Consider the following 14735-nt stretch of genomic DNA (forward strand, 5'->3'; position numbering starts at 1 on the left):
GATTCCACATATGTGCAGTATGTGTGTTTTATTTTACGACCAAAAACAAACTGTATGAGAGAAAAAAAAAAGAACATTAGGTTTATATGACGGGGCTGGCATGCATGCCACCGGGATCTTTATGATGTAAGAATTTATACAAAGTGGTTAGAAATCCTGTAACTAAATTTCAGCAATGAAACTTTAATGATTGTGTAAATTCAAAATGTTATCCAAGAGGTAGGAGTGCAACATGGTGCAGTGATTGGCACACTGGCCTTTTGGCCTTTCCATGCAAAGTTGGATGTTCTTCATACATGTGAGGTTGAATTGATGACTCTAAATTGCCCATATGAGTTCATGTGTTTGTCCTGTGATGAACTGGCAACCTGTCCAAAGAGTATTCTGCCTTCACTGCCAAACTGTAAATCTGATAAAGTGGTATGTGCCTGTGTGTACAGACCGATTATGTAACTCAATGAAAAATTTAAATATGTCCTTCTCCTTTGTACATTTTCATCTGTTCAAGTGAAAACAATAAATCAAAACATTTACATATAACAATTTTTGACATTTCAAGGGAAAAAAAGGGGGAACCAATACAGCGACCTTTGTTTTTAATAACACTCCGAAGCCTTCCATGAAGGGATTGTAATTTCTTTGATCCTATTGAAGAATCAACCACAGCCCCCTGGATACCACTCAAGGGGGTGTACTGTTTTCCTCCCCTCTGGTTTAAAAAGGGCCTGCAAATTCTTAATAAGGTTTAAGTCAGGTGAGAGAAGGGGCTGTGTCATTATTCATCCATCTCTAATGAGTTTACTGGTGCTTTGATGCATGATTTCAGCATCGTTCTGCATAAAAATATTGGTCTTCTTGAAAAATGCAGATTTTATTTCTGTACATCTTGAACCTAAAAAGGTCCAACGTGCTCATCTTTAAAAAATAAGTACATTACTTCCACCTTGGTCTCACCTGAGCTGAACTGGAGCAACATTGCTGATCCATCTGGTTCAAGAAGAGTCACTCTCTTCTCATCAGTCCTTAAATCCTTAGAAAAATCTCTCTTCGTAACATTACACAGAAATAGTTCATCTCTCTCTATATCAAAGAGAAAAGGGAAAATGAGCTTGGAGAACACATCTTTGAGGAAGAATGACTGTAAAACACAGTCCACGTCCACAAGCTTCAGGACCTGGAGAGAATATAACTGGAAAAATATGATTAGATATGTTATCACTCCTAAAATCAAGAGGGGAGTGCCATTAACCCAGCAGCCATGCTGGAGATCATGTAGATCAATGTATGTGGACCACACACACACAAATTCTGGACTTGCCCAAACACAAAACAATATTGGGACAAAATATGGCTAACGGTAAAAAATAATACTAGGATATGAGATACCCAGATCTTGTAAGGTCATACTTGGGACATGTGACAGGTGAGGTAATTCAAGAGGAAGATCAGTATCTAACTAAAATACTGTTGTCAAGTAAAAAGTCAATCACAAGACTATGGTACAAACTAACACCCCCGACCGTGGAGCAGTAGGCGTGCACTGTGGAGGAGATTCAAGCTGACGGAGAGACTCACACACAAACTGAGACTGCAAGAGCCACAATTCTATAAAAAATGGGGGAAAATGGACAAATTACAGAGGACAGGAAGACGACGACGCCGCCGCCACCACCTCTACTGGACAACAAGAACTTGACTCATCGCAAAGCTGAATACTTAATTATGTATATGTGTTACACCCAAATCCCAAAAGTGTTAAAAGAAAAACCTTAAAATAAAATGTCTTGCTCCTTTCTTGATGTTTTATTGTTTGTGTCTTATTCGATGGTGGTCTAGTTTTAGCCTTTCTTACCTTGGCTGAGTCTCTGAACACCTTGTACCTGTGGACACTCTAGGCAAGTTGAATTTCTACAATATGACAGTACGGGAGGACAATGTGGTCCTGGAAGCTTCACCTTTGAGTTTTGTCAAATATTTGGTCGTTAATTTGCAGATTTTTCTCTCAATTGTGTTTCTTACATTCCTTTTGGATTTGGGATTTAAATCACAACTTGAGGAACCAGATGTGACCGTTGCTTGACTTGCTGAGTACACTCAAAGAGCAGACATGCCCGAGTCGGCCTGACAACCAGAAGTGAAAGTGCTCAACCAATCTGAGGCGTCTCTCTTTGGGAGCCACGTTCAACCCCTCTGACAGGTTAAGAGTTTTGGGAATTTCAGTTTCAGCGCTGAGTTATTCCCATGTTATTCCAGGAATGCCAGACAGAGTGACCAGACCAGCCGGGATGCTCCTCAGCTGCCGTCTGACTGACACCGTCGGATGTCCTGTTTGGGGTGTTGAGTTCCAGGTCAGCGTGGATTCATGAGCAAAGACCTGATTCGACATTTCGGCTCATCAAAACATGCCTGCCACGCTGAGCGGTCAGCAGAATTCTGAGGTTATGTGGACACCAAGCACTTCTTAACTGAAGCCGTACGACCATTAAAGATCGGGCGCTGAATCATCGCCTGTGGTACTATTTGCAGCTCAAATATGAGTCACGATCAAACATGCGCGGTATCTATTTCAAGGCAAAAGATATCGGGGCTGGTACTCTTACCTCACAGCTCAGGGACACTTCTGTACCAAGTTTGCATGTTCTCTCTATGTGTGTGGGGGCCATCTGAGGGTACTCTGATTTCCTCCCGCAGTCCAAAGACACGTGTAGGTGAACGCTGGTAGATAGAAATGTGTGCGTTTGTCCATCTGTTTGGCCTGGCAGAGTATCCAGGGTTTACCTTTCTGTTTGCACATCTCAAGTTCCAGTCTTGTAAGTTGGATGAAAGCGTTATAGACGGATGAAAATAAGATTACGAATGACGGAAGAATACTTTATAATTTTTTTTGACTTGACTATAAACTAATATAAACCATAAAAAAAGACCTTGCAACAGTACATTAAATACTTGCACAGTTGGATTTTGTGCTCAGACAGTACGTTTATGGGTTAAAATCCAAGCTGGCAGTCGACCACAACATGTGCAGGTCTGGTAATGATTTGAAAAGCCAAGGATCCCTTAAAGGAAGAGTTAGCTATTGGACGCTCATATTTAGGCTATTTTCAGTGAGCGACATCTGATCCCGCCGAGAAAAGAACTGAAACTGCTGACAGGAGAGGCGTTGTTGAACCTACGACAATGACAAGAGCACCCAGACTGCGCACCAGTGTGACAGCAAATAAGGTTCTTATTTCTGGGTGCACATTGTCAACAGAAGCACACAAAATGTAGAGGTTGACTTTACTAATACTTGGATTAACAAGATTTTGAGACTTGTCCTTGTCATCAAGTCTGTTTCTTGTGAGCATGTGATTCAAATAGTTTGAGTTAAAAGGAATACATGAGAAAAATAACAGAAATAGGAAAACATATTAGTTGGGTCGATATCTTTTCTTTCTACAAAGTAAAAAGTGAATATCATTGTCTTCTTTGAATGAATGAATGTCTGTATCGCATGAGTTCAAGAGAGTCAGTTTAACACAGAGTGTTAGTCAACAAACAGGAAAAACTGAGTTTTATATAATCTTTGTCTGTAAAAGTCACTTAAAGCATATCTCCACAGTTTTTTGCAAAGTTATTCTATAGGCATCACTAAGGAAACGTTATACACTGATGGAAGATTATTTAGATTCTTTTTCTGAGAGCTTTTCCAGGCTTCGTAAAGAGAGATTCAAATTTAACATGTCCATTTCAATATTTGTGCAAAACTGCTTAGTTTATAAAAACTACTGGATAATGGGATATTTCCTATGTGGAGCTAAATATTGTTGATAATGTCATTACAGAAATCTTTAGCCAACATTGTCTACAAACATAATCGTTGATCAAAAAGGGTCAGTCATACAATCGATTGCATTACTGTAACACTAATTACTTTTTTAATGGCTTGAGTAAGCTCCATCTAGAGAACTGATCAATACATTAAAGGCCTGATCGCGAACTTCACTAATGTGTAGCTTCACCAGCTACTGCTGGTTTGTGTCCTTAAAAAGAGAAATTTAGCCATTAAAAACCTAAACGAGATCGCGCTAGACATTGCAATGAATGAAGACAGTACAGATGAGGTTGGGAAAGAGAATTACTGTGAATGAAAAAGAAATATTTCTGTGGGAAAAACCTTGGACTTGTAACCACTTTGATTTGCAGTCAGTTTTCTATTTCTCCCCCGTGACGTAAACGAACGACACATGAATTGCTAAGCTGGCCCTTGATGTCAGCCTCTCATTCGGGCAGAGAGAGAGCGCCACAGGAAGACTGTCTCACAGCATCAGCCAATCAAAACATCACAGTAACACATTCCAGCGCTCAAACAGCCAATCAAAGCAGCACAATGGACATGTTCTGGACAGCCCGGGATCTGATTTTTCTGAACAAATACACAGTGGAGCATGGGCGTCTCCATCGAGGGAGCAATCAATCCTGAAGTGGTTGCAGGAATGGACAGAGCCGGTTTGAGGAAGGTCGCCGTCTCCTCGGAGGAGAAAACGAGGAGGAGGATGAAAAAGGTTTCTTCTTCTTCTTGTCGGGTCATTGGAGGTCGTAAAAGCCACAGCGATCCAGTGTCAGAAAGAAAAACCACACCAACCGTATGTACAAGTCACAGAGATGCTCAGAGGTTATTTATTGCCAATGGATTAGTGCAGAAATCCTGTTGTGAATCAGAAGTATTTCTACACATATTTAAAGAGAAAAACAGTTCCAGCGTGAGGGTGTAGTGGTTAGCACGGTCACCCCATCGCAAGAAGGTGTGAATGTCAGTGATTGTCTGTCTGACTTTTCCCTGTGATGCACTTCAGACTTAAGACTTTATCCAGCTCAGCCTAAGACTCTGAGTCGGATGAAGATGCACAGACGTAAAACATTTAGTTTTCTTTCTTCAACCTTTCTGCAGAGTCTGACTTTGTTTTCCCCCTTTTGAAAAGCTTTGAGTTTCCGGCTCTTTCTGACACTGACTTCCTTTAGCATGGTAGCAATCCGATGATAAGTCAGTAGCTGCTCATGCACACACTGGGTTAGGGAGTTCAGTGTGATCAATAATTCACCAGATCACATGATCAGACTGGGACAAAACCATCTTGCTTCCTACTCCCATCGTGGAGTATCCTTAAATTTACATGTCTCCTCGGCTATCATGTACCCTTTTCCTTCCTCCCCCTCTCGCTCTTCTCTCTTCTTCATCGCTGCCACTCGTCCTTGTCTGTCTTCTATTTTCAGGAGCACTCACTCAGGACTAGTAGCTCAGCTATCTGAACATGGTTTAAGACTGACATCCTACCCACAGGTATGCACGAGCACCTCAACAGCTGCCATGTGTGTACAGTACGCTCACCGACAACAAACAAATAGTGAAAAACGACAGACACTCAGCCTCAAAAAGAAACGTCGCCCACGGATCTAATGAAACCTATGAACGGACGCCACCAAATGACCTTGACCTAAATTCCTATCTCCACGCTTTAGTTATCCATCAGCGGGCACACACATGCACACGCACACATCCAATCATCTCGCTGTGAATCGCGCAGTAATTCCATTTGTAGCTCGCATCCTCGAAAACCATCTGGAAGAGTATAAAAACCCGTGAGGATTGAGAGCACAACATCTGTTTATGTGCTCAGCTGTGATTGTGTTCTTTACCTTCAGCAGCCCAACATGAGACGTAAACTCTACATTTATGTGCGCAGGCGGCTTTGCAGGTAAATTAAGCTGCTTTTAGACTTCTAAATATTTACCTCGAGGTGAATGAAACCGAATATATTACTGAGTAAAAAGTGGATATTATCAAAGAAAGTTTTCATTTGGCTCAGAGCTTTTTTCTTTTTTCTTCTTTTCAGATTACAACACTCGGTATTCAGAGCTCATATTGTTCTGACCTCTGGCTTGAATTCGAGAGAGACGTGTGATTGGCAGGTGCTCTCGGGAAAAGCAAACGCAGTGAAAACTCAGCAAGAGTGGAAATGAGGCGGAGGAGCCAGACAACAGCGGCGAGGAGATCAGAACCCACACATTGAGCCAAAAGGTACAAAACAACAACAAAAATGTAAAATCAATTTGGCTAAAAGCTTCCAGACATCTTATTTTCCGAGTGGGAATGATTTAGACCTTTCTGCCTGACATTTGAGTTTGAACAGCAGGCATGACTAAAGTACAGTGGGGATGGATATAAAGCATTATTGTTTTTGTTATTTCAGGATCCATACGCTTATCACATGTAAAAACAAAATGATCTAAACTAGAACAGCATGGTGAGAGCTAACATTAGACACCATCTGTTCGTGTTGGCTTATATCAACAGTATCAGTGTGTCTCTGTCAATATTTCTGCGCCAGTCCTTGAGGAATGCTGCTCTGGTCAGTTCCTCCAGAAAAACGGGCCAGAGGGAAAGTGGGTCAGGAGCTAATTTGGAGTGTCTATCCAGACACTCTCCACTAACAACAACAAACAACTTCACTTGTCTAGCCTGTGACGATGGATCCGTAGATACTGTCAACCTCCCGATCTAAAGGCTGAGTCACCCACAGCAAGAGATGCTTATCGGTGTGGCCCTCCTCAGGCTAGGGACCCGTGATGGGATGATAGAGATGGGAAATTTGAGAAACAGTGACAAATGTATAGGAAGTCGACCCAGATGTGAGGTTATGTGGAGGGTTAGAGAATAACTAAATTGCTTCATTAAAGCCTTGTTTGTCCTCTCTGATTTGACAAAACATTCCGGTGAAGCCAAACACTGGAGGATTCCTCCACAGATCAATCTCAGAGCAGGCAAAGCCACTGCTTTGTTGTTTTGGCGCCTCCCCATCAAACCTCAGCAAGTGATCCACCGGGTTGGAGGAAGCATTGTTTTGGGGAGAGAAGAGGCTTTTACAGCCGAGTCCTGGAGACCAAACGGTGCAGATTTGTGGTATCGAAGTATCAGGACCCGACGCCGGACACCGGGTCATGAAGTGCAGCTCACAGGCTGATAGCGGTGCCTTGTTGCTTAAAGTTTCCTTTTGAAGCCACTTGGGGTTCGTGCGTGGACGGTGAGGTTCTCAGCTGTTACAATAAGCACTTTACCTGAAAAATCCTCAAGGAACTGCTTCCTTCCTCTATCTAGTATTGGGTTGCGGGACCACACACAAGCACAAGTGTTGATGGGAAATACACAAGTGTGTATACGTGTTGCCAAACACGCATACCAATACATACGCAGAGAAATACACAAACGGTAGAGTGTAGTGGTTACACCAGTGATGTCTAAGAGCCGCCAAATACAATAACATTTTCTCTCCAATCAAACCATCAATATTATGCACTCTGTGACTGAATAACTAAACACCTCACTCTAACATTGTGAGAATGTGATCACAGCGGGTACGTTGGCTTCGATTTATTATGGATCCGATGGTGGAGCCTCGCAGCGGCTCAAGTCAGAGTAATTTGCTTGCTACTGGAAGTGCCTTGATTTCTGTAAAAAGAAAAAAATCTCTGATGTTCCCACTATACACTGCTTGGTCGGCATCAAATATGTTTCTGAGGAGTAGGACAAAAAGGAGAGTTCCATTCCCATACATCCCAATGCGAATGAAAGCCACTGCGCTCTACATGTGTGCCTCACATGCACGGTCACGATGGATAAAAGCATTTGTCCATGGAAAGTGTACATCAAAGTTGCATGCTTCTTATTAAACCATAAAATAAAAATACAACAGGTAAAATAAGCATTCATCACATCACAATATTTTCACCACATGTTCAATTCAGCTCTTGCAAATCACACATCTAAATTAAAATGTATTTACTACTTTTTGTTGGTAATGACAGACCGCAGACATCTCCTATATTGAGAAGTTCATGTTCTTTCCATCAAATTGTAAAAGTCAGGTGATTGGCTGGACCCTTGTCGTGGCTTTAGAGTTAGTTTGGGACCATTGTCTCACCCTCGTTTCATCTTCATCATCCTGACAGATGGCAGCACATTTTTTATCAAGAACGTGTCAGAACATTTAGAACATCTATCCTTCTTTCAACTACATCAGGTTTGCCGAAACCATATGCAAAAAAAAAAACATCCAACAGCATCAGGTTCACGCCTCCAAAACTTACGGTTAGTATAGTTCCATTTTTCCTCCAAACGTTTGAGTAGTCTACATTCTACCAGCATTTTCACAGGTTCCCACCTGCTTTTTCCTCATCAGTGGAGTCTTGCATGGCAAGCGTGCATTACTCGTCAGTATTTTCTTTTTTTAAATCGACTTTTTTTAACCTGCTTGATTTTTTTTCACCAAATCTTGCAAAAAGCACCTCGTCAAGGCAGATTAATGGTGGAATTCAGTTTTTTTCTACTTCCTGAATATATTCACTTCAGATGTTTTGAAATCTTGCTGTAACCAGTGCTTTTGTTATGTTTTACAACAACGAGGTTGACGAGACAAGCAAGTAACATTAAATATCACTGACAAGATGTGGCAATGCTTTCTAATTTGTGTTTTTGCCTCTCTCTTTCATTATTTCATTATATCATTATTATTCATGAGTTAACTTATGGACATCGATGGTTTGATTACATTGCATTTATGAATTGTATGAGACGTTAGCAACATGAGCTTCACATATCCTGTCCTTAACACATGTACAAATATATTGTATGTACTGAGAAACATGGTAAACACTAGTGCACATCCTAATGTGTAACAGGGGACAGGGGGACAGGGGACAGGGGGACAGGGGACAGTAAAGAAAATCATGTTCTTTAAAGCACTGTTTCTTTAAACTATAAAAATCAGGAAAAAGTGAAATGAGGAACAAACTGACTCCAAGTGACTTGGTAAACTAAGGGAATATTGCCTCATTTGCTATAATTCCAGTTACCTTTTTGTTCATAAAAGCCAAAAAACAACACCAATAGAAATAGGGGAAAAAAATCTGATTATACCAAGAATTGAGTGTTACTCTCATTATGAGTGTGGAGGTCTTTGCTTATTTCACTTGGTGGTTTATGGTCTAAGGACTTCTGAGAGACTAAAGGAAAGTGGATGAACATAAATTCAACTGCTCACTTTCTATAAAACTGCATCCAAGTTAAGTTCACAGGATACTGGAGCCAACTCCAGCTCATTATGGGCAAAGGCCGGGCAAACACAGAGAAACAGACAATCACACACATTTACATTTAATTGAATTTTACCCCGTTAACATCAAAAGCTTTGGACTGTGGGTGGAAACCAAGAGAAAACCTGCACACACACGGGGAGAACTTGCAAACTGCTTCTCACAACAATGCTGTATAGGTAATATAAATGTGTGCGATTATTATAGTATGATTGACTATAAGTTGTGTTGCAGGTGTGCAACAACACAGGACTCACAGAGGGTAAATAACTAGGAGGGGGGGAAAGAGCATTGTGCAATAAAGCAGACAGTAAACAAAGCAAAACAAGTTTATGAAACAGACACGGGAAAAGAAAAAAAACACTGTCAGGGGGTCAATATATGGTTTGAATGATCAGAGATGAGAGCAGATCAGTAGGGAAAGAGATAGAGAGGAATAATGAAAAGGAAGAAATGGAAAGAGGTACTGGGACTACGGCCAAATCCACTTCCAGACTCGTTAAAGCACCACACACATTCACACACACACACACACACACACACACACACACACACACACACACACACACACACACACACACACACACACACACACACACACACACACGCACACACACACACACACACACAATCACAGACTTAATAAGGGACCTCCTACTACTACAAACCCTTTCTAATAGCGCTCAGGTTGGTCCAAACATACACATATGCATGCACATATGTCAACACTATAATAAACCACCACCATTAACTGAGAAAGGTTTACTGCAAATTAATTGCTGAGCCAACTGCTTTTGTGTGTGTGTGTGTGTGTGTGTGTGTGTGTGTGTGTGTGTGTGTGTGTGTGTGTGTGTGTGTGTGTGTGTGTGTGTGTGTGTGTGTGTGTGTGTGTGTGTGTGTGTGTGTGTGTGTGTGTGTGTGTGTGTGTGTGTGTGTGTGTGTGTGTGTGTGTGTGTCAGGGAACTTTGGGATAGCACATTGTAACTTTTTATTTCACTTTTTCTGTCACGTTTTTTTAGACAGACCGTAACTTGTTTTATACGAACCGAAAGAGGAAATTTGTGATTTTCCGAGTGACTGAAATAAAAAGGAACATTTGGGTTAAGTATCAGCACAACCGGAGGAAAAAGTGTGTCAGAGATCCTGCTGGAGCTGCAGTTCAGCTGAATCCCTCAAGTCAGACATATTAAAAAACACACTGAAGCCACGCAGCAGACGCACTGAAAGGATTCTCAAGCCATAGGGTGAGATTACTCACAGCCTCCCAGAGCGTGTTCCAATAATGCGTGAATTCTGATGGATTATATATTTTTTATAATCTTCGACTGCAGTAAAATAGTGGAGAAAGTATGTCAGTGGGTGCTTTTCAGGCCAACGTCATTTGAAACATATCAGCGGCTTGAAAGAAGCAGAGCTTCGTAGCTTTTGCTCGTCTTGTTTTATTCAAAGTCAAAAATCACATAAAAAAGTGACCAGATTCACACTTCAAGCTTCTTTTATAGCAGCTAACAATAAATATGTTTAACACAAACTCAATTACAAAGTTATACGATGTGCATATATGTAAGGTTTGGTCCAGCTTACAATAAACACAGTGCGACTGCTCTGTTAGTGTGGTTTAAAGTTCTAACTGTTAAATCCAAACTCCCTCTGGTGATGTTTGATTTCAGTTTGAATGCGGTGCTGGCGGAAGACAAACTAAACACAGGAAGTGACTGTCGTCAGAGGTATCTTTGCGTCAGATCTTTGTTGGTTTGGGTGTTTGCAAAAGAGTAATTTCTGTCACTGTTCTGGCTCCTTCAAGCAATTTTTAAACTTAATTAAACTAAACTTCATAATTCAACTTGTTGGTCGTAAACTGAAATAACCTTCGGTGCAAAACCATACAGTTGTAGTCTGTATATTAAAGCCTACTAGAATAAAAATAAAATCCTATAACAAGCATGACAAGAGTTATGCTTTTAATTGCCTATATTACCCATTATATCTTATGATGGGAAAGAGATTAGGTAATCTGGGATTCAACAAGGAATTACTCGTTGCGACGAAACAAAACATGCATCCTCCCACACTGTGTGAACCCATGATCTGCCTAATCTTCACAAACTAATCCTCTTTGACAACATATTATTATGATTGAATTATTATTTCTTATAATAATTCAACTACTACTGCTTCCTCAGTAGCTTCAGTGCAAATTAAGTATAAATCCCATGAATTGTGCAACAAATTTCCTTTATAAAATCAATAAAACTGTCACAGTAAGTATAAATCTTCAAGATACACACAGTAGATAATTACAATAATCTGCATCCAGCAGTGGTTTAGCACCAGTAGTTCTGCTTGAAGCTCCGGGGAGGAATTCCCTGTTTATCTCACAGAGCAGAGTGAATGTCAGCTATGTGAGCTGAGATATGACCATATCATATCCTGCTGCAGACCACACAGGCCGACAAACACTGATTGATTAGAGAGGATTTTTGTCAAAGAGCCAGAGAACAAATAAACACTTTGGATGGGAGAAAATAAACGTCAAGCAGGAGAGTTCAAACAATGAGCCTAATCTACGCTCTCCCCTCATGCTCTGCCGTGTTCGGATGAGATGTTTCTTGCTCTGACAAATATACAAACACACGTACACGCTGTCCCGCCCCCTTCACATGCCACCTAGAGCATCACTCCTGACCTCCCCGCAGCCTCTGGGGCCTCATTACCCACGCGAACCTCTCCTCTGTAGACTATCATTGACAGTAATGTGACCTCGACTGGTGGCAGCGCCACATCTGAGACACCCCAACTGTTACACACACACACACACACACACACATAGACAGACAGACAAAACACACAAAAGCAAACAATCCCGCTGCGCAGCGAATGTGACCCTGTCGCCAAGACATCTCCCTGGGTTGTACTCAAGTGTGACGCCTGTGCACGTCAGTCAAAAGAGACACACTCTGAGGATAAGCGATACGGACGGGGTCGGAGTTAGCCCCGTTAATCATCTTCATCTCGTATCGCAGTTTCTGGAAACATGAGTCCCAGAGAGAAACGGGGGGGGGGGGGAGAGTGACAAATCCAAATGAAAAGAATAAATTAAAGCCACAGACATTTTTGATTAAAGGAACCTGTTCTTCGTTGAGTGAAAAGGTTCCTGTGAATGAGGTCCTGACGCAAACATCTGCATGTGTACACGCACACGCAAGATAGCGCATGCATATGCTCGTGCGTCGGCAAAGAAGTGATGTACTATTACTTTCAAGTGGCTGAGGTTCGACAGCCTTCGGAATCCTGTGGGACACATTCCCAGAAGTCCACTTTTATCCCAAAGCGGGAACACAAACAGTCCAACAGGAAGGACATTGACTGCACACGAGCCTCACACACTCATTAAAACACACAGTCTCACACACACACACACACAGACACAGACACACCTACCTGCTGAGCCCATGTTCATCGTTGCAGCAGCCTGAAATGAGAAAACAGAAAAGAAATCGAAAACGATTATCAAAACGATAGAAATCTAATATTGTGTGAACTCGGCTTTGCTGGGGGAAAATGACCCAAATTCCTAATCTGGTTCGACCAAAAGACACAGATTTGTTTATGCGGTAAGATCATATAAAAACCTTCCAAGTAGCAGCAGCTTATTTGTGAATATTAAAAAGAGATTTTGTGGAATTAAAGGTTGGAGAAGAAAAAAAAAAACGACACATGAGGAAAACCCTGTTTAAATGCTGACATCAGTTGTGATAAATGAAGCTGCTGCAAGCCCCTTCTGAGGAAGAGCTCCTTCAATCATATTAAATGATGCAATTAAAGTGGAGGAAATTGGAAAGGATATTGCACATGTGTGTCTGTGTTGACTTTAGAGTTTGGAAAGAAGAAGGGAAGAAAGGACATGACATAAAAAAAAAAAAAAAAAAGGTCATCAAAATAAATGATGCTATGCTATGTAAACAAGGAGGGAAAGAAAAACAGGAGTAAAAATAGTAAATAACCACAAAGCCTCGACTCTGATTTTGAGACAAGCGTCACACATGTTCACACATGTTTCTGTACCCACGGGGAACCACAGATCACAGATTCTAGTGACCTGGATTCATTTCCGGTGTGTGGAAACGATATCCCCAAACAGATAGTGAATAATGAATGCTGCCACTGTCACAGGAACTACCCTCCACGCGCATAGAGCACCTGCAGTTTAACTATTACACAAGAAAGTTACAGGGGGTTTTCCCGGAGATCATACTGTTGACTGGAAATCGCTTCACCCCCAACCACCAGTTCAAGTTTTAAAAATAAAAGCCAAGTCGAAATCGAGACTGACATGAGAACAGAGGGCAAGATTTAGTATCATGCAAGAAGTGAGTCAATCAGTTTAAAGTGATTGATAAACTCAAATGCTCCTAAAACAATGAAATAGATCAGTGTTGCTTTAATTTCTTCATGCTCCTCCTGCTCCTTTTTCATTCATACAAATGTAGATCAAGTTTTTCTTTATTTCTTTTTTTTAATTTCTATGTTCGAAATGAAGACTCATTCATTCATAGTTCATATATATCACGAAAAAAATTTTTTAATTTGGGAACAACATGAATTTAAAAAAATTGCTTGAATTTGCACAACAGTTCAGGTCTGCATGGTGGAGTAGTGGTTAGCTCTGTGACGTCACATGTCCAGGGTTCAAGTCTGTGGGGCTCTTTCTGTTGGTGGAGCGTGCATGTTATTCCTGCAGGTTTGTTTGTTTTTGTGTTTTCTGGATGGATGGATGGATGGATGGATGGATGGATGGATGGGTGGGTGGGTGGATGGGTGGGTGGGTGGGTGGGTGGATGGATGGATGGATGGATGGATGGATGGATGGATGGATGGATGGATGGATGGATTTGTCTTTATGCTAGAGGTCTTGTAAATGTGCATTATCAGATGACTCTTTAAATTAGGTTTGCTGTTTTGAAGTGACGTCAAAAATCAGACAATGCAAACATTGGATTGTGCCGATCTTTGTACTTCATGTTGAAGTATGACAATCCTTTAAAAAAAACAAAAAAAACTTCTAAAAATAACTTTGAAGCAAAAACATGCTTTCTTACTGCAGAGTGAACGGGAATGTTGCGTCCATATGTGTGTGTGTGTGTGTGTGTGTGTGTGTGTGTGTGTGTGTGTGTGTGTGTGTGTGTGTGTGTGTGTGTGTGTGTGTGTGTGTGTGTGTGTGTGTGTGTGTGTGTGTGTGTGTGTGTGTGTGTGTCAGTTTGGACAGCTGTACTTTATCAGTCACGGTTAAGGGGAAAATAAACCCACTCTTTACCATCAGTCTGATCCCACGGCCCCTTCTGCTCCCTTTACTTACTGACACGCACACACAGACACACACGCACACACACGCGCACACGCACACGCACACGCACACACAATATTTATGACACTTCAGGGTGAACTGCACGTCGACCAAATGTGTACAGTATTGTACACAATCTACATGGTACACAATGTGCAATCTAAGTGTTTTTAACTGAAATAACATAAAATAGGTCCATGATTATTAAATGCTGTAATGCTGTTCTTGTGACACAATGATCTCTAACTCTAATGATCTGCGG

The sequence above is a fragment of the Lipophrys pholis genome (assembly GCF_963383615.2).
Source record: "Lipophrys pholis genome assembly, chromosome: 16".
Taxonomy (NCBI): Eukaryota; Metazoa; Chordata; class Actinopteri; order Blenniiformes; family Blenniidae; genus Lipophrys; species Lipophrys pholis.